Below are 25824 nucleotides of genomic sequence, written 5' to 3'. Positions count from 1 at the left end.
TCCTAACTCTCAACATTTATGGACTCAACTCTCCAATTACGTGAGAGACTGTCTAGTTGGATTAAAAAGCCAAATCCTTCTATTGGCTATCTTCAGGACTCACACCTTGCTCATACAAACAAACACATTTTGAAAGTGAAAGGCTGGAACAAATTCTACCAAGCAAATGGCCCCCATAAAGAGGCTTGGATGGTAATCCTGATATCAGATAAAATAGACTTCACATTACAGTTAGTGAGAAGACATAAAGAAGGTTGCTACATACTAATCAAGGGATCTCCCCTTCAGGATGATATTACAATTCTAAATCTCTATTTGGCAAACGGATCATCCAGATTTATCCAAGAAACACTACTTTCCCTCAAATCTCAAATAGATCCAAAGACATAAATTGTTGAAGAATTTAAGTCACCACAATACCCACGAGATAGATCAAATCGGCAAAAACTCAAGAGAAACTGCAGATCTAAACAACTGCATGGATCAACTAGATATAACAGATATCTACCGCATATTTCACCCAGCAGCATCAGAATACACGTTTTTCTCAGCATCACAAGGAACAGTTTCCAAAATAGACCCCATTTTAGGTCATGAAGCAAACTTGTCCAAATTCAGAAACATTGAAGTTTTGCTGTGCATTCTCTCACACCACAAGGGAATAAAATTAGAACTCAAAGCCAAAAGCCACCAAAGAAAGTCCTGTAACACATGGAGGCTGAACAACATACTGTTGAGTCACCAGTGTGTCATGGAAGAGATTAGTAAGTAAATTCAAATATTCATGATATTCAACAAAAATGAACACACAAATGACCAGCTCTTCTGGGACAGAGCAAAGGCAGTACTCAGAAGGAAGTTTATAGCTCTGAGTTCCTACATCAACAAATTGGAGAGATCTTAAACCAACAATTTTATGAGATATCTGAACCTCCTTGAAAAAGAACAAGATAAACCCCAACCCAGTAGATGGATAGAAATACTTAAAATTAAATAGGAATTAAATGAATTAGAATTTTTTAAAAATCCATAGAAAGAATCCACAAAACAAAGAGTTGTTTCTTCGAAAAAATTAACTAAACTGAAAGACCGTTAGCAAATCTTATCAGAAAAAGAAAAGACACCCAAATAAATAAATTCAGAGATGAGAATGGAAACATCACCACAGAAACAAGATTCAGAACATTATAAAGGAATGCTTCTCAAACCTTTATATTAATAAGTTTGAGAACTTGGCATAAATGGACCTTTTCCTAGCAAATATGGACATGCCAAAAAGGAACCAAGATGAGATAAACCATCTTAACAGCCCCATATCAAAGATTGATATAGAAGCAGCAATAAGAGACCTCCTATCTAAGAAAAGCCCAGGAACAGATGGATTTACAGCGGAATTCTACAAGTCCTTCAAAGAAGAGCTCAAACCAATAATCCTCCAAATATTCAATGAAATTGAAAGGGAAAATTCACTACCGAACTCATTCTATGAAGTCATAATAACCCTTATTCCAAAAACAGGCAGTGACTCATCAAATAACAAGAACTATAGACCCATTTTTTTGATGAATATTACGCAAAACTTCTCCACAAAATTTTGGCCAATCTACTTCAAAAATTCATCCAAAAAATCACGCATCACGATCTAACATGTTTCATTTCAGGGATGCAAGGCTGGTTCAATATACACAAATCAATTAATATAACTCATCACATCAACAAAGAGCAAGGATAAGAACCACATGGTTATCTCAACAGATGCAGAAAAAGCATTTGACAAGATCCATCAAACCCTTTATGGTGATGGGTCTGAAAAAAATTAGGAATCCAGGAAACATTACTCAATACAATAAAGGCTGTATATGACAAACCTACGGCCAGCATTATACTTAATGGTGGAAGAATAAAGCCATTTCCTCTTAACTTAGGAATGAGACAAGGATGTCCACTCTCTACTTCTCTTCAACTTAGTATTAGAATACTTAGCTACCGCAATGACAAGATGCAAACATAAAGGAGTTCCAAATCAGGAAAGATGAAATAAAACTCTTTGCAGATGACATAATTTTAAAGAATCGCACAGACTCCACTTCCAAATTACTGAAGCTGATTCAAAACTTTGGCAAAGAAGCAGGGTATAAAATTAACACTCAAAAATCAATGGCTTATATGTATGACAACAATGAGTAAAGCGTGGGTGAAATCAGGAAGGCAAATCCATTCATAATAGTGCACAAAAAATAAAATATGTAGAAATTTACTTAATCAAAGAAGTAAAGGACCTTTATGATGAAAACTTTAAAAACCTGAAAAAGGAAATCAAAACAGAACTTAGGAAATGGAAAAACTTTCCTTGCTCCTGGATTGGAAGGATCAACATCGTGAAAATGGCACTCCCTGCCAAGGTTATCTACAAATTCAATGCGATACCTATCAATATTCCAACCTCATTCTTCAATGAAATAGAAAAGGCACTTAAAAAATTCATATGGAACAATAAAAGACCCCGAATAGCTAAAACGATCCTCAACAGAAAGATCATCGCAGGAGGAATATCAATACCAAATTTCAAACACTACTACAAAGCCATAGTAATCAAAACAGCTTGGTACTGACACAAGAACAGACCTCAGGAACAATGGAATACAATTGAAAACTCTGAAATGAACTCACAGACCTATAGCCACTTAATCCTCGATAAGGGAACTAAAAAACTAGAGTAGAAGAAAGACAGCCTCTTCAGTAAATGGTGCTGAAAAAATTGGTTAACTACTTGTAGAAAACTAAAGCCAGATCATTATATATCACCCTGCAGCAGAATCAACTACAAATGGATCAAAGACCTCGGGGTCAAAGCAGAAACTCTGAAAACATTACAGGACAGAATAAGAGCTACCCTAGGAGGTCTCCTTGGCACAAGCCGAAATTTTCTTAATAGATACCCAGAAACACAACAATTCAAATAAATGTTGGACAAATGGGATTGTATGAAGTTGCAGAGCTTCTGTATGGCAAAGGACATAGCTAGCAAGATCAATAGAAAGCTCACGGATTGGAAGAAGTACTTCACTAGCCATACAACGGACAAGGGTCTCATATCTAAATTATACCGGGAACTCAAAAAATTTAATCCCGAGTTCCTGGAAGATGGCGGAGGAGAAGCTGGAATCTGAACAAGCTCTTGCATAGAAAACAGTTTCAGAGTTCCAGTGAACAGTCCCAAGCCAGAGAATCACACCAAGTGTGCCATCACAGGACAGAGTTAGTCAAGAGAGAGGAAGCCAAGCAGACACATCTGAGCGCCTGCCAGCAGCTGCTGCTGCGGCGGCAGGGTCGCAGCGGCGACCGCAGCCGCGGCCATACCTGAGCGCTCACACAGAGAGTCCGGGATGAAGGAGCCAGACGCAGCGGCCGAGAGGATTCTACTCAACACCAGCAAGAACCGACAAGGAGCGGACAATTTCATCCTGCACTTTGCAGACCAGAGACGACCCAGGATCCAAGACTCGGCGTGAGTAGAAGCCCCACTTCCTCACTCCTTCCCAGGGAGCAGAGGAGGGAAGGCCACCCCTTCCCCCCCCCAGCACCGGTGATCTCCATCTTGGATACCGACAAAGCTCAGAGGAGCGACTAGCTCCAGCTCAGGCCTTGGAATAAAACTAGTCATATAGCAGGTCACAAGAACTTAACGGCGAAGTGACCTCACAGACTCAGTTCCATCCAGGGAAAAGTCACCCAGCTCAGGCGCCAGCCATTGGAGTGGCTCTCCTCACCGGGTAACCAGAGCCAGAGGCTGCCCCTCCCTCTAGCAGCCACCACAATCAATTGAAAAACAGATACCCTGAGAATGGCTCCAGGCTGGGTGCTGTGAGTTTTTTTCACAAAATAGCCCCAGGGAAAAGCTACTGTTTGTTGAAAGGCCTCAACTCTACCCAGAACCTAGCCTCATCACTGCATCCCCCTCTTTTGTGATTCTCAAAGCAGATCACCCTCCCAGTAAACTAACCTGGGAGGGGGATCTCAAAATCTTGGGTAAAGCAGAGCATTTTTCTGCCTGTTCCAACAAACTGACTTAAGAAACCAATCAAGCCACAGGACCTCAAGCTGACCAGAGACTCCAACCAGACTCTGGTTACAGACAAAAGGGAGCTACAGGACTCTTCCCACCCCTCCCCCCCCCCAAAAAAATCAAAGAACTTTTTTTTTTCTTCTTCTTCTTTTCTTTTTTTCTTTTTTTTTGTTTTTTTTTTCGTTTTTTGTTAGCTCATATATATAAAAAATTTTTTTGCTTTTCTAAAACTTTTATTAATCTAATTATTGCCTCTTCTGAAAAAATAATTGTTTTCCATTAACTTTTTTTTTTTCTTTTCTCCTCTTATAATTTTTATTTTAGGAAAACGTGAATGTGTGTTTTCCTTTCTTTTCTTGTCTTCTTTCTCTTTTTCTTTCATTCTTAATTATCTTTTTGTTTTTTGTCTAGCTCTACTGAACTTCTGATCTTTTCTTCTCACTTTCCTATCCTTTCCATCTTTTCCTCTTTGTTCTTCTTTATGTGACTTAACTCTTGTCCTGCACATCCTCAGATAAACCCGTAGTTAACCAGTAGACCCTACCCCCCATTGTGTCCACACTTAATCCACAAACTTATTACTCAATTCAAAACCTCTGAGACTTAAATTCATTAATAGCAATACTACCCCTTTATACCTATATAATATTTTAAGCATTTTTTTAAAGTTTATCACATCTCCTCTATGTCCCTCCCTTTCTCTCAACATATTCATATTCCTCTATAAATAGATGGTCTTTTAATCTCTAAAATAACATTAATTTTTACGTTTCTATGTTTTTTTCTGGTCTCTTTTCATTCCCCTTTCCCTTTCTTCTTTTTCTCTCTCTCTCTACTTGCATCCTACCCAACCTATTTCCTGCATTGTGATTAGGACATAGTTAACTCTCCCTGTGCCTCCCCACACCAATCTATTCCTATTTTTTTACCCACATCTCTCCCTAACCCTAATAATTTCTGGTCTTCCAAATTCTTCTCTGCGGTTCGAAGCCCTTTAACATATAGTTGTTTGATGTCGAATTGATGTATCTGTTGAACTAGATTGTATCTGTAGACTATTGACTGTACAAATGCAAACTTTGGTTGATGGTTGCCTTAAGATAGTGTTCTAGCACAAAACTGGTGCTATCTTCATCTCAAATGGGCAGAGTAAGCCAGAAAAACACAAGAAAAATGGCAAATTCGGGTATCTCAATTCCCAATCTTGATAATCAGGGGTTAGAACAGATAATGAATAATCCAGAGGAGAGTTCCCAAACAGCTCTACAAACACTGCAGGCAAACATGATAAATGAAAAGTTTGACAATGTACAAAGGACTCTGTATGAGCGTGACAGGGAGAGAGAGGAGGCATCCCAGAAGTTTATACAGGAATATCATAAGCGTGAGGAAGCTACTCAAAAACTGATACAGGATTTGCGTGAACAACTTGAGAATACTCAAAGAGAAAGGGAGGAATGACATGAGCAGGCTGAGAACACTCAAAGAGATCTGCAGGAATCCCACGAACGGGAGGAAGCTAATCAAAGAGTAATACAGGAATTGAGAGACCAGGTAGAGAACACACAAAGATCACTAAAGGCATTCATGGAATCCATTAACAAAGAGCTGAAGGAAGTCAGGGAGACCACAAAGGGAATGCTGAATGGAACCCAACAGAAGGAATGGGAGCCCAAAGAAACCATAACCAATCAACTAAGTGATTTGAGGACAAACACTGAACACCAAATTAAGGAAGTAAAGAAATTCATACAAGACCTAAAACAGAGCTTCAACAAAGAACTTGAAGCCATCAATGCTGACCAACTAGAAGGAAAAGAGATAAAAAACAAAGTAGAGAGTCTTGACAGCAGGTTAGACCATGCAGAAGATCGAATCTCAGGGATTGAAGACAGCCTAGATATTATAGAGAAAGAACATACAACTATCCAAGACAAGTACAAGAAATATGATAGATCTATCCAACACCTGGAAGACACCATCAGAAGGCCTAATCTAAGGATAATGGGTGTAGAGGAGCACCTAGAAACAGAAGTTAATGGTCTAGGAAATTTGTTTAACAGGATCCTAGCAGAGAACGTCCCAAACATGCAAAAAGATAGGCCTGTCCAGATACAAGAAGCCTTTAGAACCCCAAATAGACCAGACCAGAATAGGACATCCCACCGCCACATTATAATCCACACAGGATCAACTCAGAACAAGGAAAAGATCCTTAAAGCTTTCAGAGAGAAAAGGGTAATCACTTATAAAGGGAAACCAATTAGAATCACCTCAGATTTCTCAGCAGTGACAATCAAAGCAAGAAGAGCCTGGAATGATGTATGCCATGTCCTAAAAACAAACAACTATCAACCAAGAATACTGTACCCAGCTAAACTCTCCTTCATAACTGAAGGCCAAATAAAAACCTTCCATAGCAAAGAAAAATTGAAACAATACATCTCCACCAAACCAGCCCTACAAAAGATTCTTAAAGATGTCCTACACATAGAAAACCAACAAGACCGCAATAAAGGCCAAGAAACTGCACCCAAACTGAGAATCCAAGAACCATAGGAAGAACCCAGTTTTCGCAGCCCCCAAGAAGGTAGATAACATGGCAGGAACTCCCAAATACCTCTCAGTCCTATCTCTTAATGTTAATGGACTGAACTCTCCAATTAAGCGACATAGACTGTCTAGTTGGATTAAAAAACAAGACCCTTCTATCTGCTGCCTGCAGGAGTCACATCTTGCCCGTAAAAACAAACACATTTTCAATGTTAAAGGCTGGAACAAAATCTACCAAGCAAACGGACCGCATAAACAGGCGGGAGTTGCAATCCTAATATCAGATAAAATAGACTTCAAATTAAAATTCGTGAAAAGAGATAAAGAAGGTCACTACATATTAATTAAAGGATCTCTCCTTCAGGAGGATATTACAATTCTAAATATCTATTCACCAAACAATGGAGCACCCAAATTTATCAAAGTAACACTACTTTCCCTCAAATCCCATATAGATCCAAAGACATTAATTGTTGGGGATTTTAACACACCACTCTCCCCACTAGATAGATCAACTCGGCAAAAACTCAACAGAGAAACCACAGATCTAAACAGCTGCATAGATCAACTAGACTTAACAGACATTTACCGAACATTTCACCCAGCAGCATCAGAATACACATTTTTCTCAGCAGCACATGGAACGTTTTCTAAAATAGACCACATTTTAGGCCACAAAGCAAACTTGTCTAAATTCAGAAACATTGAAGTTATACCTTGCATTCTCTCTGACCACAAGGGAATAAAATTAGAACTCAACACCAAAAGCCACCAAAGAAAGTCCGGTATCACATGGAGGCTGAACAACACACTGCTGAATCATGAGTGGGTCATGGAAGAGATTAGAAAGGAAATTCAAATGTTCATGCTACTCAACAAAAATGAACACACAAAATACCAGCTCTTCTGGGACACAGCAAAGGCAGTACTCAGAGGCAAGTTTATAGCTCTGAGCTCCTACATCAACAAATTGGAGAGATCTGAAACTAGCAATTTAATGACACATCTAAACCTCCTTGAAAAAGAGCAGCAAGATAAACCCCAATCCAGTAGACGGAAAGAAATAATCAAAATTAAATCAGAATTAAATGAATTAGAATCCAAAAAAACTATAGAAAGAATCAACAAAACAAAGAGTTGGTTCTTCGAAAAACTTAACAAAATTGACAGAACCTTAGCAAATCTTATCAGAAAAAGAAGAGAACACACCCAAATTAATAAACTCAGAGATGAGAATGGAAACATCACCACGGAAACAACCAAGATTCAGAACATTATAAGGAAATACTTCTCAAAACTGTATGCTAATAAGTTTGAGAACTTGACAGAAATGGACCTCTTCCTAGCAAATATTGACATGCCAAAACTAAACCAAGATGAGTCAAACTATCTTAACAGGCCCATATCAAGCATTGAAATAGAAACAGCAATAAGAGACCTCCCAGCTAAGAAAAGTCCAGGACCAGATGGTTTTACAGCGGAATTTTACAAGGCCTTCAAAGCAGAGCTCACACCAATTCTCCTCCAACTCTTCAATGAAATTGAAAGAGAAAGCTCAATACCGAACACATTCTATGAAGCCATCATAACCCTCATCCCAAAACCAAGCAGGGACTCATCAAAGAAAGAGAACTATAGACCCATTTCTTTGATGAACATTGATGCAAAACTTCTTAACAAAATTTTGGCCAACCGACTTCAACAATTCATCCAAAAAAATCATACACCATGATCAAACAGGATTCATTTCAGGGATGCAAAGCTGGTTCAATATACGCAAATCAATTAATATTATTCATCACATCAACAGGAGCAAGAATAAGAACCACATGGTTATCTCAATAGACGCAGAAAAAGCATTTGACAAGATCCAACACCCCTTCCTGATGAAGGTTTTGGAAAAATTAGGAATCCATGGAACTTTCCTCAATACAATAAAGGCTGTATATGACAAACCTACAGGGAGCATTATACTCAATGGTGAAAAACTAAAGCCATTTCCTCTTAACTCAGGAACAAGACAAGGATGCCCACTCTCTCCACTTCTCTTCAATCTAGTATTAGAATGCCTAGCTACAACAATAAGACAAGATGCAGACATAAAGGGGATCCAAATAGGGAAAGAAGAAATAAAACTCTCCCTCTTTGCAGACAACATGATCTTGTACTTAAAGAATCCCATAGACTCCACTCCCAAATTACTCAAGCTGATTCAAAACTTTGGCAAAGTAGCAGGTTATAAAATTAACCCCCCAAAATCAATGGCTTTTCTGTTTGCCAACAATGAGAAAAGTGTGGCTGAAATTAGGAAAGCAACTCCATTTGTAATAGCCCCACAAAAAATAAAATACCTAGGAATTAACTTAACTAAAGAAGTGAAGGACCTCTATGATGAAAACTTTAAAATCTTGAAAAAGGAAATCAACACAGAACTTAAAAAATGGCAAAACCTCCCATGCTCCTGGATTGGAAAGATTAACATTGTGAAAATGGCAATACTTCCCAAGGCTATCTACAAATTCAATGCAATACCTATCAAAATTCCACCCTCATTCTTCAAGGAAATAGAAGAGGCAATCCAAAAATTCATATGGAACAATAAAAGACCCCGAATAGCAAAAACGCTCCTCAACGGAAAGAACACTGCTGGAGGAATATCAGTACCAAATTTCAAACTCTACTATAAAGCCATAGTAATCAAAACAGCTTGGTATTGGCATAAGAACAGACCTCAGGACCAATGGAATAGAATTGAAAACCCAGAAATGAACCTACAGACCTATAGCCATCTAATCTTCGATAAGGGAGCTAAAACAATAGAATGGAAGACAGACGGCCTCTTCAGTAAATGGTGCTGGCAAAACTGGTTAACTACATGTAGAAAACTAAAGCTAGATCCTTATATATCACCCTGCACCAGAATCAACTCCAAATGGATCAAAGACCTTGAACTCAAAGCAGACACTCTGAAAACATTACAGGATGGAATAGGAGAAACCCTGGGTCTCCTCGGCTCAGGCCGGAATTTTCTGAATAGGGACCCGGAAACACAACAAATCAAAGAAAGGTTGGACAAATGGGATTGTATAAGGTTGCAGAGCTTCTGCAAATGACATAGCTAGCAAGATCAATAGAAAGCCCACTGATTGGGAGAAGATCTTTACTAGCCATAAAACGGACAAGGGTCTCATATCTAAAATATACTTGGAACTCAAAAAATTAAACCACCCAACAACAAATCCTCAAAGAAACAACTGCCCAATAAGTAAGTGGGCGAAAGACTTAAAGAGAAGCTTCTCTGAAGAAGAAAGAAGGATGGCCAATAGACACATGAAGAAATGTTCAACATCCCTGGCCATAGAAGAAATGCAAATCAAAACAACATTGAGATATCACCTAACTCCAGTTAGAACAGCAAAAATCAAGAACTCTAACAACAACAGATGCTGGAGGGGATGTGGACAGAAAGGAACCTTACTTCATTGTTGGTGGGAATGTAAACTTGTTCAACCACTTTGGAAAGCAGTATGTAGGTTCCTCAAAAGACTCCACATAGAGCTCCCCAAAGACCCAGCAATCCCACTTTTGGGCATTTACCCAAATGATCACAAACAAGGCCACACTAAAGCTACCAGCACAACTATGTTTATTGCAGCATTATTTACCATAGCTAAGATATGGAACCAACCCAGATGCCCCTCAGTAGATGAATGGATCAAGAAGATGTGGTATATATACACAATGGAATTCTATGCCTCCATCAGAAAGAATGACATTGCCCCATTTGTTAGGAAATGGAAAGGCTTGGAAAAAATTATAGTAAGTGAAGTAAGCCAGGCCCAAAGAAACATAGGTCCCATGGTTTCCCTTATTTGCAATATCTAGTATAGGTATGAGTCAAGCGGAAAAAGTCAGATAATGTGATGTTAGGAAAACGAACCCTCAAATATGTATTTTAATGTTTTTGTTTCTTTCATGCATGTGTTTCTAACGCATTTATAATATTATTTCTTTGTTGCTTTGTATGTCCCTCCCCCACAGTGTAACCCCCGCTTTCACTATATTTGATGTCAGTATAACATGTGGAGGAGACAGGGACAAACAAGTCGTTTAAGGATTCAGGTGGACCTGTTGCAACAATGAGAAGTACAAAATGTCATGTCAAAACCAGCTTTACAATGTCGGTGGGGGGGGGAGGGGGGTATGATTGGGTGGGGGGGAGGGGGAAGGCTGGGAAGGGAGGTGAAGGGTAAACAAAGGAGGAGGCTGCAATGCTTGGTAAGAAATGTATGCATTTTCCTGCCCATGTAATTGTAACCCCTCTGTACAGTATGTTCTCAAATAAAATAAAATAAAATTAAAAAAAAATTTTTAAGGTAAATCATCCATAGTAAGGGATTATCTATATGTTCATTAGCAAATCTGATAACAAGTAAAAGGGGAAAAAGGATTTTTACTTCCTGACATGTAAAAACTGGTGATTAAAAATAGGGTTAGAATGGAAAAGTTTAAAGGCTTAAAATGTTATTTTGAAAAACATACAATTTACTAACTGACTTAGATGCCTGCATTTCAAGAGAATTTTCCACCTTTTGAATTTTGCACCATTCAAAATAATAACTAATTGACAAATAAATCCAATTTATCTGTTTCACTTATCCTTTGTGTAATTGGTGCTTCTCAAATTCTGTCAAAGCAATTTTTTCTTTCTGCAAGATAATAAAGACATTCTCCATTTTTTCAAGTATCATAATTTTAGCAATTACATTTAAGTTTACGGTTAATTAAGAAGACCTGAATAAACAATTAGATGTTTCTCTCAGCAATGGTTGATGTTTTTTTTTCATGTAAAATTTTGCACATCATTTGTTAGATGTATCCTCAAGCATTTGTGTGTGTGATCCTGTTAGATGCACGCGTAAGGTTTCAACATTTTAAAAAGACATGTTGTCATTTCCTATGGATTGTAGAGATTGTATAGATTCTTCCAAAGAACCTCATATAAAGTGAATAGTCGCAATAAATTTAGGGGAACTATTTCAAATACATGTATCAGAGAACTTATATCCGGACTACAAAAACAACTACAACTATGCAAAAACATACTAATAAAGCAAGACTACGTCGAGTATAGTGGCACATACCAGTTAATAGCAGTTTTCAGGAGGGTGAGGCAGAAGGACCGTGAGTTTCAGGCAGGCTAGACTACCTAGTAGATCATCTCAAAAGAGAAAATATGAACCAAGTATTTATAAAGTATTTGACAAAGAAAACACAGGTCAGTGAGTACATGAAATGTTCTAAAAAAAAATCATTAAAGATTAAGGAAGTACAAATTAACACAATAATGAGATACCACTATAATTCCACAAGAGGGCTAGACTTAATAGTCCACACCAATACTGCTGAGAATGGGGTGCAGGTGTCCAAAGTTTAGAAGTTTTCCACTTCACTTTCAGTGAAGTGGAAAAACTAAACTAGCTGGTTCCGCAATTGTTTATTTCCTACATGTTAAAGCACAAAAACACTCATAGAATGTTATGCATACTCTAATAGGGTTTTTATTAACATTTTGTTATATCTATGGAAATCATTAAAAAAAATTATTGAAGGCATCTCTTAAGAAAATGTGTGACTATGTGTGTGTGTGTATACATATATGCCCCTCTCTTTTTTCTTGATCTTAAAGTCGCTATCTTTTCAAGCTGTATTTTCTTACTGGGGTTTCAAACCCAGAACCCCAGGAGGCCAGTTCTACCATCTATGACTTTGTTTAAATAAAGGCAGTTTTGAATATTAAAAAAAAAATTAATCCCCCAACAACAAATCTTCAAAGAAACAACTGCCCAATTAATAAGTGAGCGAAAGTCTTTTTTTTCTTTTTTTTAAAATTAAGTTTTTTATTGTGAAAATACTGTACAGAGGGGTTATAGTTACATGAAGAAGGTAATGAGTACATTTCTTTTTTTTGTTATTATTTTCTTTCTTTTTATTTACTGTGAGAAAACCATACAGAGGAATTACAATTACATGGGCAAGATAACGGTACATTTCTTATCCAGCATTGTTGCCTCCTCTTTGTTTCCCCTCTCCATCCATTCCCATAGTCCCCCTACCTCCTCCAATCTGATCTTTACTCCCCCCTCCCCCCCGCCAAAGTTGTAAAGTTCGTTTTTTGACATAACCATTAATGTCTCTTCCCCACAGTATAACCCCTGCTTTCACTGTATTTGATGTTGGTATAATTTGTGGAGGGGAAGGACAAAAACAAATGGTGCTAAAGCCTTAAAGAGAAACTTCTCTGAAGAGGAAAGAAGAATGGCCAATAGACACATGAAGAAATACTCAACCTCCCTAGCCATAAAAGAAATGCAAACCAACACAACATTTAGATACCACCTCACCCAGTTAGAATGGGTATAATCAAGAACTCTAATAAGAACAGATGCTTCAGGGGATGTGTAGAGAAGGGAACCTTACTGCACTGTTGGTGGGAGTGTAAACAGGTTCAACCACTTTGGAAACTAGTATGGAGGTTCCTCAAAAGACTCCACATAGAGCTCCCCTGTGACCCAGCAATCCCACTATTGGGCATTTACCCAAATGTTCACAAACAAAGCTATAAGCACAACCATGTTTATCGCAGATTTATTTACCAAAGGTAATATATGGAACCAACCGAGATGCCCCTCAGTAGATGAATGGATCAAGAAAATGTGGCATATATACAAAATGGAATTCTATGCCTCCATGCAAAATAATGAAATTGCCCCATTTGTTAGGAAGTGGAAAGACTTGGAAAAAATTAAGTGAAGTAAGCCAGGCCCAAAGAAATGTAACTCCCATGGTTTCCCTTATTTTCAGTAACTAATTTATGTCTGAGACCAGCAGAAATGGTCAGTTAACTTGATGTTAGGCGAAATGAACCCCAAGATAAGGATTCAATTTGTTTTCTTTCTTGCGATTGTTCCTAACATACCTATAAGATGATTTCTTTACTGCTTTGTATGTCCATTCCCCTCTGTATATCCCCTGCTTTCACTGTATTTGATGTTGGTATAATTTGTGGAGGTGAGGGAAAAAAGAGATTGTTTAAATAAGGATACAGGTGGACACATTGCAACAATGAGATGTACAATATTTTATTTAAAAAAATAAAATGTACAACTTTGGCTGGGGGGGGGGAGATGAGGGGAAGATGGGAAGTGTTGGGAAGGGGAAACAAAGGATTAGGCAACAATGTTTTATAAGAAATGTACTTGGGCTGGGAAGGTGGCTCAGTGGTAGAGCGCTTGCCTTGCATGCATGAAGCCCTGGGTTCGATTCCTCAGCACCATATAAGCAAAAAGAAAAAAAAGCCGGAAGTGGCGCTATGGCTCAAGTGGTAGGGCGCTAGCCTTGAGCTGAAGAGCTGTGGGACAGTGCCCAGGCCCAGAGTTCAAGCCCTATGACCGGACCCAAAAAAAAAAAAAAAAAAAAAAGAAATGTACTTATAACCTTGCCCATGTAATTGTAAGCCCTATGTAATGTACTTTCACAATTAAAAAAAAAGAGGCAAAAAATTAATTGTATGGTTTCTATGAAAAGAAAGTAGAATACAATCTCTTCCTCAAGGAAATTGACCCATAACTGGCAGTACTGTCACTTTCATAAATGATGTAAGAAGACTGAAGAACAAATTTCAACTCAAACTTCCTGATATAAAATTTACTTTGTCCCCTGTAAACAACCTTTCAGTTCTATCTATGTTTTGCTCCCAAAATGATTCGTATTTTATTCTTATCATATTTTTTAATTAACTTTAAGTAGTTGAATGGGAATTGCAGTTTGACAAAGCAGTTTATGAATAGTGTTTAGTGAGTTGTTTTTTTCTTTTTTCTCTCCTGAGGTTTGAACTCTGGGTCTGAGCGCTGTCCCTGAGCTCCTTTGGATGAACACTAGAACTCTATCACTTGAGGCACAGCAGCAATTTCAGATTTTTCTGAGATTTAATTGGAGATAAGAATCTCACAGACTTTCCTGCTAGGGTTGGCTTCAAACCTCAATCATCAGCCTCCTATGTATCTAGGAAAACAAGCGTGAGCCTCTAGTACCTGGCTTAAAACAATGCATCTTTTTTCTTTTTGGCTAGTCCTGGGGCTTGAACTCAAGGCCTTTGCAATGTCCTTGAGATTCTTTTCCTCATGCTAGCACTCTACAACTTGTGTCATAGTGCCAATTCCAGCTTTTTTTGTTTATGTAGTACTGAGGAATCAAACTCAGGGCTTCATACTTGCAAGGCGAACAGTCTACCACTAAGACACATTTCATGGCTAATACAATGCAACTTGAGGTTCATTATCCCTCATCGCTCTCAATCCTATTTCATCCCTCAATTTACATAATTTTGTAGAATATTTACTGGCTCGCAATGTCATACATAGTCACTCATAGGATATGTCACAGATAAAATTTTATTGGTAGTCTTATTCATCAACATACTAAACTCATTCATTACAGAATTCTCTGATTTTAAATTCTAAATTATCACTCATATTCACCCACCACTATCCTAATATTTTTCCCAAGGTTAGTGTAAATGCAATCTACAATTCTTCAATAAAGTACAATGATTCATACAATGTCTAAGAGTTGGACTATGAACATCTCCTTTAGTTCTAGAACATTTTATTATCACTGCCCTCTCAGAATACTCCAATATTTAGTAGTAGTCACTTCCTGTCATCATTTGAAAATACCCTCCACTTGACCAAACATTACTTCATAGTCTACCACTACAGATGTGCCAATTTAAAAAAGCTCATATAATTAGTACATTTCTTATCAAGCATTGTAGCCTCCTCCTTTGTTTGCCCTTCCCATCCCTTCCCAACCTCCCCCCAAACCCCACTCAATCCTCCCCGCATCCCCCCTCCCAGCACGAAAGTTGTAAAGTTCGTTTTCGACATAACGACTTGTAAATCTCATTGTAAGTAGAAAATGTATAGGGCTGGGAAGATGGCTCAGTGGTAGAGCGGTTGCCTTGCATGTAGGAGGCCCTGGGTTCGATTCCTCAGCACCAGATAAGCAAAAAGAAAAAAGATGCAAGTTGAGCTGTGGCTTAAGTGATAGAGCACCAGCCTTGAGCTGAAGAGCTGAGGGAGAGCGCCCAGGCCCAGAGGTCATGCCCCACTACGGGACCCCCAACACCAAAAAAAAAAAAAAGAAAGAAAGTGTAGTCTGTTTTATCCATTTTTCACTTGCAATATTAGTGTTTCCCAAGTAATTCCATGTAAATTTATTTCATGTTGTTTTACATGTATGTGTATAATTGTATTAAATCCTCAATGGGCATTTCAACAATTTATTATATTCTATTGTAAAAGGTTTTGCAATATCTATTCTTGTACATGTGTCTCATTTGACATAAGTTGAAATATATTTTGTATATAAAATTATGATTGAAAATGCTGGATCATAGAGGCAACACTATGTATAATATCTTAAAGATTGCCAGTATGTTTAACAAACTGACTATATCACTTTAAGTGCCAAGCACCAATGTATAAGGATTCCAATTTCTACATAGTGGTTGTGCAGGGCTATCTTATTGATGTTTCTATTTCCATTAATCTCTATATGTATGCAATGTCTAGGCATGATATGATCTTTTCATGTTCTTTGGTTGTTGCTATAACAGACATGTGTATTTCAGTTTTTTGATAACTTATTCAGGAAGGTTAAAGTTTTTCATTGGCATTAATATTTATAAGTATTTTACAATTTCTAAAAACACCTAACCAGCAGTCTTTGACTCATTGACAAAGGAATATAAACTGAAATATATTTCTCTGTCCAATATTAAAGCTGTTAGTGTAAAATTGTTATGTTTGTAAAGGAAAGATTACACAGCTCAATGGGTCTATAAGGCACCAGATTGGATCGACATAATTATTATCAAGGAATATTTAATAAGGAGTAAAATCAAATATTTGTGGAATGATATTCTCTTTAATAAGCGGTGATAGGTTAGCCAGTATTGGGGAGAATTAAAAAATGAACATTGACTTAAACATAACAATTTATTCAAATATTAACTTCAAGCAGGATTAAAACGTGGCATATAAATCAAAAAGAGTGATAAAAATGTAAAGCAAAGAAAGATGTCTTGACAATTTTGGAGATGAAGTATTCTTAACTTAGGCATTAAACTTATAGGAAAGGAAACTTGATATAGTAGAACTCAATAAAAGTGTAAAATAAAATTTGGTCTGTGAAAGCTCATATACAAGTAGTGAATACAAATTGGGAGCAGAGGGCTCATGTATCTCATCCTAGCTACTTGGGAGTCTGTGATTTGAGTATTGCTGTTTGAAGCCAGCCCATAAAATAAAGTCCCTGAGAATCTTATCTCTGATTAATTTACAAAAATCAGTAGTGAGGCATGATTCAAAGGGTAAATTGTTAACAAAATGCAACAATTCTCAGGGACCCTGATTTCAAACCCCAGGACCATATATACATGTACAAGAGTAATAGTAGTAATACTAATAGTGATGATGATGATGATGATGATGATGATGATGATGATGATGATGATGATGATGGTATTGATGATGATAATGAAGGGTACCTAGAGTCAAGGATAATAAATTTGCAAATCCTGACTCTACATAGAACTCTCAAAACCTACTATTAAAAAAAAATTAGAAACCAGCAAAATACATCTTGTGAAAAATAAGCACAAGAAAATCATCATTAGTCATCAAATAAATAAACATTAAATATAAAATGACATCATAAAATATGGATGAGAATTACTTCATGTAATACAATAATGATCATACTAAATGCTATCAAGAAACAGAGAAACTGTGGCTCATGGCAGGAATGTCAAATGGGAAAGCCACATCTGAAAACATTGTGACAGGTTCCTAGAATATGAAATATGTAACCCATAGCATAGCATAGGAATTGAGCTCTTCAGGATTTGTCTCACAGAAATAAAATGTACCATTCACCCCAAAGCCAAAACACAGAGGTTTGTAGCGGCATTGTTTCCTCTAAAAAATGGAAATCAATTCAGGCTTTCTTCAGGTGAATGGGAAAAGAATTGTGCTACATTCTCTAATAACAGAACCAAAAGGCAACTCAAGTGAACGCAATACAATATTAAGGCATACAATAATTGGGAATAATCTATCATATATGTGTATGCAATCTTAAAAACTTATTTATTGCATGATCTAGAAGTCAGAGAAAATAATGTGTTACCAGGATGAAACATGTTTGGGATGGGACAAAGAGAAGTAGTGGGTTTAATTATAAAAGAATAGCATGAAACAGACTCATTTTTAGTAAAGAAACGTATCTGTAAATATAGTATATTCATATAGAGTTGATAACATTATATTGGATTAAAAATGTGAACAAAATAATTAAAACAACTGAATGCTGCTTAAGGTAATTGTGAAATATTAATGTCTACTTGTGATGTCTTACAATAAAAATTTAAAGAAACTGGGAAAAGTATTCAAGGGCTAGCTCTGTGTTCTTATAACATCATAAAGATCCATACTAACCTCAATAGAATTTAATGATATCAAGAAAACAGAAGTCAATATTGAATGTTTACATTGAGAACTAGTCTGGGTCCAAGCTTGAGATGAAATATACCTTGCTAATTAGAAAGCAGAGACTTAGAAGATTGATATCAGGGCCAATTTTTACAAAAGAAGTGAGAAATTACCAAACCAAAGTAAGCTAGATATAGTGTAATTTCCCTGTTACTCACGTTTGTGGAAGCCATAGGTAAGAGATCATTGCTCAAGGAAGGCTTGGCCTGAAAAATAATATAAAGTGGTTAGAGCCATAGCAACTTCAAGCACCAGTATTATCAAAGGAAAAAAAAGAAGAAAACGGAAAAAGGAAAGGAAAGGACAGAAAAGGAAACTATTTGCTCTTCATTCTTGTAGTTTCATGTCATTGGGTACAAGAATTGAGAATATTTTCTTTACTGTTTGAGGATTCAGGCCTCTCTAATATGAAAGCATTTATTTCAAGTAATTATTGTATTACTATTGTTTATTAACTTATTATTAGGCCTTCTTGGCGATTGAACCCATGGCTTTGTATATATTAGTCTAGTTCTACAACTGAGCTCTACCCCAGCTCTCTTGTATAGTTTTGGAAATTGCTTATGAATTCTTCAGTAGTTAACTATTCTTCTTTCCATCTTATCTTTTCTCTCCCTTTTCCTCTATGCATTTTTGATTATGTGTTGAAAACTTTCCTCAATTTTATCTTCTAAACTTAGAGTGTTGCTGTTGAGTTTACAGGGAAGTCGGTTGTTATATGACATATTTTAATATTATATGCATGTATATTTATTTCACATGTATGATTGATTCTTAGAGTTCATTGCAATAAGCATGACTTTATCTGGTCATATGCACATAGCTATTGAGCCATTGTGATCCTCTCCTAAGAAAAGCTTCCATTGTTCTTGCCATGTGAATGTTTAGAGTGCTGTTAATCATATCCAAGTGCAATTATATGTCATTTATTATCTGTTGCATTACCTGGAAGATTTATGGATATATCTAGTTATTAGAAATCAGGAAAGCCATGCAGAATATACTTAATTGGATGTGGCTTATTTCATTTAATATCATTGTTTCCCAGTCTTTCCATTTCTTCAGGATTGGGGTAATGCCATTTTTTTCCAATGGAAGCCCAGAATTCCATAAATACAACAGAATTGAAGTACCAGAAATTAATCCACACCAATAGGTACATAATCTTTGATAAGGAAGCCAAAAACACAGGATAGAAGAAAAACAGCCTCTTCAAAAAGATGTGCTGGTAGAATTGTCTGTACACAGGCAACTGAAGTTATATCCTTATATATCCCCCTATACCAGAATCGATTCCAAATGGATCAAAGACCTCAATGTAAGTCCAGATACCTTGAAAACATTAACAGGAGGAGTTAGGGGAAACATGGGGGGCTCCTTGGAACAGGTCAAAACTTCCAAAGTAAGTCTGGATAAATGGGATTACATCAAACCAAATCAATCATTTGTCAGAATCAAAAGCCATGAAAAAAAGATAGTGTAGCACAGATTTATTAGGGAGCAAAGCTACAGATGAGTGTCTCAGCCAATGCCTTTCTCCCTTTTCTAACTAGGTTATTTATAGTGGGTTTACATAAATGTAAGAGTTTTCTGGTGGGGATGAGTAAGAAAATAAGTAATGCTAAAAGAGAGATAGTATGTGAACTGAGTTGTAGCTGGAGAAAGGGAGGGACTAAAGCAGGGGGGTATAGTTTAAAGCCTTGGCTTGGTGCCAGTTTAGTAAGGTATAGCTGCACCAGGAAGAGGGGTAAAACAGGAGTGGTTATTAAAAAAGCACTGGTCTGAAACCTCAAAATAAGGACCCCTGTCTGTGTGGACCAAACAGTCTCTAACATGAGGTTCTTTTTAAATTAACAAGCACGATTTTAGATTTTTGCAGAGTGGGATGATGCATAGTTACAGACGAAGTATGATATGTCAGGTAATCCAGTCTGCTCTTTCACATGTTACCCAATAGCCAAGTTTCAGCACAAATGACTACAATGAGATTGTCCAAATTATACTGTGACTTTTACCTCTCATGAATCAAAATTCTGTCTAATAATTTCTGTCTTCCAGATGTTTTCACATTTCTCATGATATTTTCTACTATTTTGTCTTCATTATTAATGCTCATACTACTTTTTTGTTGTTGTCTTGTGTGTATATGCCATTTTTAGGGCTTGAACTCAATGTTTAATGGTCTCCTTTGTGTTTTTGCTCATAGCTGATGACACGCTATTCCTTGAGCCACATCCACACCTTCTTCCTCCTGCTGGATAATTGGAGATAAGTTTTCATATTTTTGTCTGTTTGGACTGATATTGAGCTAAAATTTTCAGGTGTTAGCTTCCTGAGTTTCTATGATTCTACACATGAACAACTAACACCAAGCTTTGCTATACCATTATTTTAATTATGTCTTAGAAGAAAGTGGAAGAATATTGGTGTTAAGTGTGCAATTTTCAAATACAAGTTTGAATCTACTTGATACAATGTAACTGTTATCAATTTTAACAGTTAAATCAATGAATATTACACATTCTCAAAGAAATATAATTTAAAAATGCATAATTATTTTCTTTAAACAAGTAATGGAACTATGAACTTCTTTCACTTTACAATTCATGTTTTATATTAGCAGACTGCCATGACTAAAAGTAAATATATTAATTTTATACTACAAGAAGCAAAGTGATTATAGTTAAGAATAGATATTTCATCACAGCCAGAAGAAAAGTTTTTGAGCATTCTCCCTATAAAGAAATGTTACATGCAGAAATTAATGGATATGGTGTGGCTTGATCATTAAACAATATATAAATGAATGGGATTACCACTCCATACTTCATAAATGTGTAAAAAATAATTATGTTATTAGGCGCCAATGGCTCATGCTTGTAACCCTAGTTACTGAGGAGGCTAAGAGGTGAGACTCATTGTTCAAAGCCAGCCTAGGCAGGAAAGACCGTGAGTCTCTTACCTCCAAAGACTCACCAGAAAACTGGCTGTGACTCAAGTGGTAGAGCACTAGTCTTGAGCTGAAGACCTGACGGACATCGTCCAGGTCAAGATTGCAAGCTCCATGACTGACAAAAATTAAAAATAAACAGTTACAAATAAACAAATATTTTGGCATAAATGTTAAAATATGTATTATAAGACTTTTAGATCCTCACTAGATATACTAGTTGTCATTGAATCAATTGTGTAAATCACATATTTCTCACTCAATTCATATTTGTATGTTTATATACTTATATGCCATAAGTATAATTAACTGATACGTGATAGGCAGTGTTGTTTTAGGAATCTCCCTTGGCTTTCTAATATTAACTCTTCTACCCTAAAATAAATATGCCCTCCAACCTTGTAAGAGGTTTCATCTCATTGAAGCATAAAAGTATAAACCATAATCATTTTTTGGAACAACTGTAACATTTTCCATGCATTTCACTTAGTTTAAGAACCAAAACTTTTAAGTCATCTTAACTGTACAAGTAATAACAAAATGTCTTCTGATCTTTTCAGTCTCTTAGGAGATGAAAACCTTTAATTATATATCTATTTTTTTCTGCCTAACATCCTATTCCTTAGGAAGATCTTTTGTGTAACCTTGTTTTCCTGATTAGAAGACAGGAACAAAGGCAATAATGAAAATAGCCAAGAAAAATATTTGAAAACAATGATATAACAATCGCAGACACTCCTGTTTTCACTGGTTTCAATGAGAATATACGTTAAAGTATCACGTTTTTGTTATCATTTAAGAGCAATAATTAAACTTCAATTAGCAGTGAAGAAGGGAACAGAAAACTGAAGGCAGCTTGACCTTGAACAATCCAAAATAAGTAAAATGCTTTTATCTTGTTTTTCTATGTAGTTGCCAAAATAATAGAGAGCAACACCCAAAGTCAAGAAACACCTAAGTCAAAGCAGTAAACGTTTGTCTATAAAATAATGGTTAGGATCTGACTCTTTCAAAGTCAGGTTTGCAAAAAGGAAAAGTGTATTTGCATTACTGTGAACGATAAAAAATATAAAAATACTTTATTAATGTTTTACATATCTAGACTAGGTCTTCTAATGTTGGAGAAGAGGAAAGGTATGAAAAAGTTCAATATTGTTTGACTATTCCCCAAGATCATTCTTGTTTATCAGCTATAGCAATGCCTTGGTTACTCTTAGTATTATGCTTGTTTACATTTAGAAGCATTATTTGTTGCTGGGTTATACGCTGCAAACCCTTGAGTATTAATAATTTCCTAAGAGATGAAATTAGCTGTGTAAACAAACCTAAAATGTCAAAGACTTAGCATAGTGGAAACTATTTTCTAGCTATATCACAATCTGTAGGTGTTGATTTTGTTTCCCATTGTTCCATGGGACCCATTTTTGTTAACTTCTTTTTCACCATCTGGTGATCCTATAACATCCTATACCATCCTGGGATTGCTTATCTTTACTGGATTCTCTAATTTCTGTTGGAAAGTTAGGAAGGAGAGAAGATCGAGTTACTGTTTCAGTTTTACCTTATTTTTTTATTACCTTAGAAACTGTAAATCAAAATGACATAAATTATCTTTATAATAATAGGAGACAGATTTCATTTCTGTATTCTTACCCTAGCCTTCTACATAACTTTTGTACTTAGTGATCCCCAAATGTGAAAATGAATATAGGGAGCTTCTTGTTTAAATATTATTTAGGAATTCAAGACTTCATTAATGCAAGGCCCTTAGTAGTATGTACATCATACATGTGTACAAAGCTGGTGGCAACTTTTTTATTCTCAGAAACTAGGACATGTGGTATCCTTGTAGTTGCATCAGGAAAAGGTTGTAGTTGAGTTAGCTTACCAAACCAAATCTGCTGTAAAATATTTCTACAAGATAATTGGCTCAAATAATCCATATTTATCATTTACATTTCTAAAGGACAGAAATCTAAAATACATCTCACTAGATTAAAATTGAGCCCCCTACAGAGCTAAAATATTTTTCAGGTGATTCTAGTGGAAAAAGCATTTACTTCCTGGTCCACTTTCCAGAAACTTCAGAATCTGTGTTCTTGTCTTTTCCTTTATCTTCTAATGTAGCATCTTTACATCTTTCTGATGATTCTTACCTAATGATGTCCTTTTCGAACTACAGCTGGGACTTTTGAGTATACTTTGCCCATCTGATAATTATTCAAATTTGTGTTCCTTGGGTAATGAAAGGTGATTATTTTACAACCTTACATATAAAATGTAAATCAACATTTAATGGATTAGATATTTCGGGACTATAGATATTTTGGAAAGGTATTTTACTGCCTACCACAATGAGTGTGTAAGCACTCTTTCTACAGATTATAACCTGTTATGCTTTCATTAATTTTGAACAACATATTTCTTTAATAAAATATAACTAGAAAAAATTGGGTTCCTGAAAACATTTAATCCTGATTAAAAATTGTCATGTACTAGAAATCTTAAATGTCAGACAGCAGCTCCTGAATCAGTTCTGACATTATCACTTTTTGTATATTATGCTTACACTGTTCTCTTTTCAAGAGCATTTGATTGTTATCATTTTGGAATTATGGTTAATAGTTATGTGACTGCTATTTTTAAAGAATGCACCACCAATACTGGTTCTCATCTTTTAACGTGCTTATGTGTAATCTATTTCTGAAAGAAACATAGCTATTTGAATTACATTAACTGCTTATTGACGAGTGGAGAGGAAAAGAAGGAAAAAGATGTCCCTGTGTGTATGTCATGTTGAAAATGTACCTAAAAGCTATTTATCTTAACATCATATATTTTTCATTTTGTTTGAATTCTGATAAAATTTAGCCTCTCAACTCACACAAAGTTAATGCAGTCTTATTTTATGCCTACCAAAAGCAAACAACAAATTACTACATATTTTAAATTTTTTAATTGTTAAAATTATTACTTATTAAAAAACAATATTTTTAAAAAATTAGCCAAGGCAAATTGTTTATTAGATTTTTAAAGTCGTGTTCAGACTCTATTGTTGAAGCCAGGAAGGGGAAAAATCATGTTTTTCTTCTTCCTTGAGCCACTCTGATTTATTTCATCTATTTCTGAAAGTATAAAATTCTGGCTTTGAAGCCTTTTGCTTGATATCCACATGTGTCATTCTTCCTTTATTAATAGGAGAATTTGGAGAAAGAATGAAAATTCTCACTAGAAAAAGGAGAAGAGGAAAAGAGAAGCGAGAAATCTAGATATTTTGTTCTTCCTCATCTCAATCACAAGGTCTGGATAATGATTGTGGAAGTTAGATACAGTGCTCTAGAGTGATTAAACACATTTATAGAAAGTTAACTCCAGCCGGGCACTGGTGGCTAACGCCTTTAATCCTAGCTACTCTGGAGGCTGAGATCTGAGGATCGCGGTTCAAAGCCAGCCCGGGCAGGAAAGACTGTGAGACTCCTATCTCCAATAAACCACCAGAAAACCCGAAGTGGCGCTGTAGCTCAAGTGCTAGAGCGTTCGCCTTGAGCTGATGAGCTGAGGGACATCGCCCAGGCCCAGAGTTCAAGCCCCACGACCGACAAAAAAAAAGAAAAAAAAGAAAAAATTAACCCCTCAAGTGATCACATACAGAATGCTTATTTATATAAAAAAGGTAATAGCATCACACAGGAAGTGTTATATATTTGTTTAGTACTTGTTCAGTATTTCTTAAATTCTGATGTGCTGTAGTCATACAAAAATGGTAAGAAACTAACATTAATATCACATTCTAATATTCTCTTAATTCTTGCTGTGTTTGAGTTTTGCCTCATTTTACATGCTATATTCTTCCAGTATATAAGTTGAAAAAAGATTCCCTCTGGAAATATGCTATTTTTATAGCTAAGGGAAAAGAAGTTAGCTCTTAGGCACAAACAATAGGATAGAAATCTTCCCCTAGAAATAGCCTTTGACCACTTCTGGTTCATTTTTGTAAGCCGAAGTAAGTCACATGACCCATCTTGACATTGCAGAGTAGAGGTAAATCTCACCTACAGGAAGCTGATGCAGGGCAGACTAATATGCCAAGATATGCAACACTTGCGATAAAGAGGAAAAAGAAAAGAACTATAATACAATCAGTCATACTTGCCATCACATGTCTCTGCAGGAAGGAAAGTATTATGTACCTTTGTTCCTAAAACTACTGATATCTTCAAATCATATCTTTTATGCTTCCATGTTACTGGAAGTAGAGAACATCTTAATACTGAGACAGCATAAAATCTCAAAGAAAGCTGGACTAATCATTTCAACACTACATTTTGTTCTGCTAGGACATGAAACCATATTATAGACAATATACTGGTAACTTTTTTCCAGAACTGGATTTTGTTAATACATGTGACTATCCACCAGAATAAATGTCTTCATTTATCTGCATCTTGTGCAGACAGCATATTCAAGAAGATGTGGGAGTTCGTCAGTAGCACTTTTTAAAAATGCAAAAAATGTTGACTGGGAGCCAATATACATATTTTTCCAACTTCACCTTCCACATCCTCCTTCTTCCTTTCTAGGAAATATCCTCAATCAATTAAAAAGGCTTTGATTTTTGGCTCTTGAACTTGAAAGTGGAA

The sequence above is a fragment of the Dipodomys spectabilis genome, unplaced genomic scaffold, assembly GCF_019054845.1.
Source record: "Dipodomys spectabilis isolate Male_0828 unplaced genomic scaffold, ASM1905484v1 ptg000052l, whole genome shotgun sequence".
NCBI lineage: Eukaryota > Metazoa > Chordata > Mammalia > Rodentia > Heteromyidae > Dipodomys > Dipodomys spectabilis.
Note: the sequence above shows the minus strand (reverse complement) of the source record.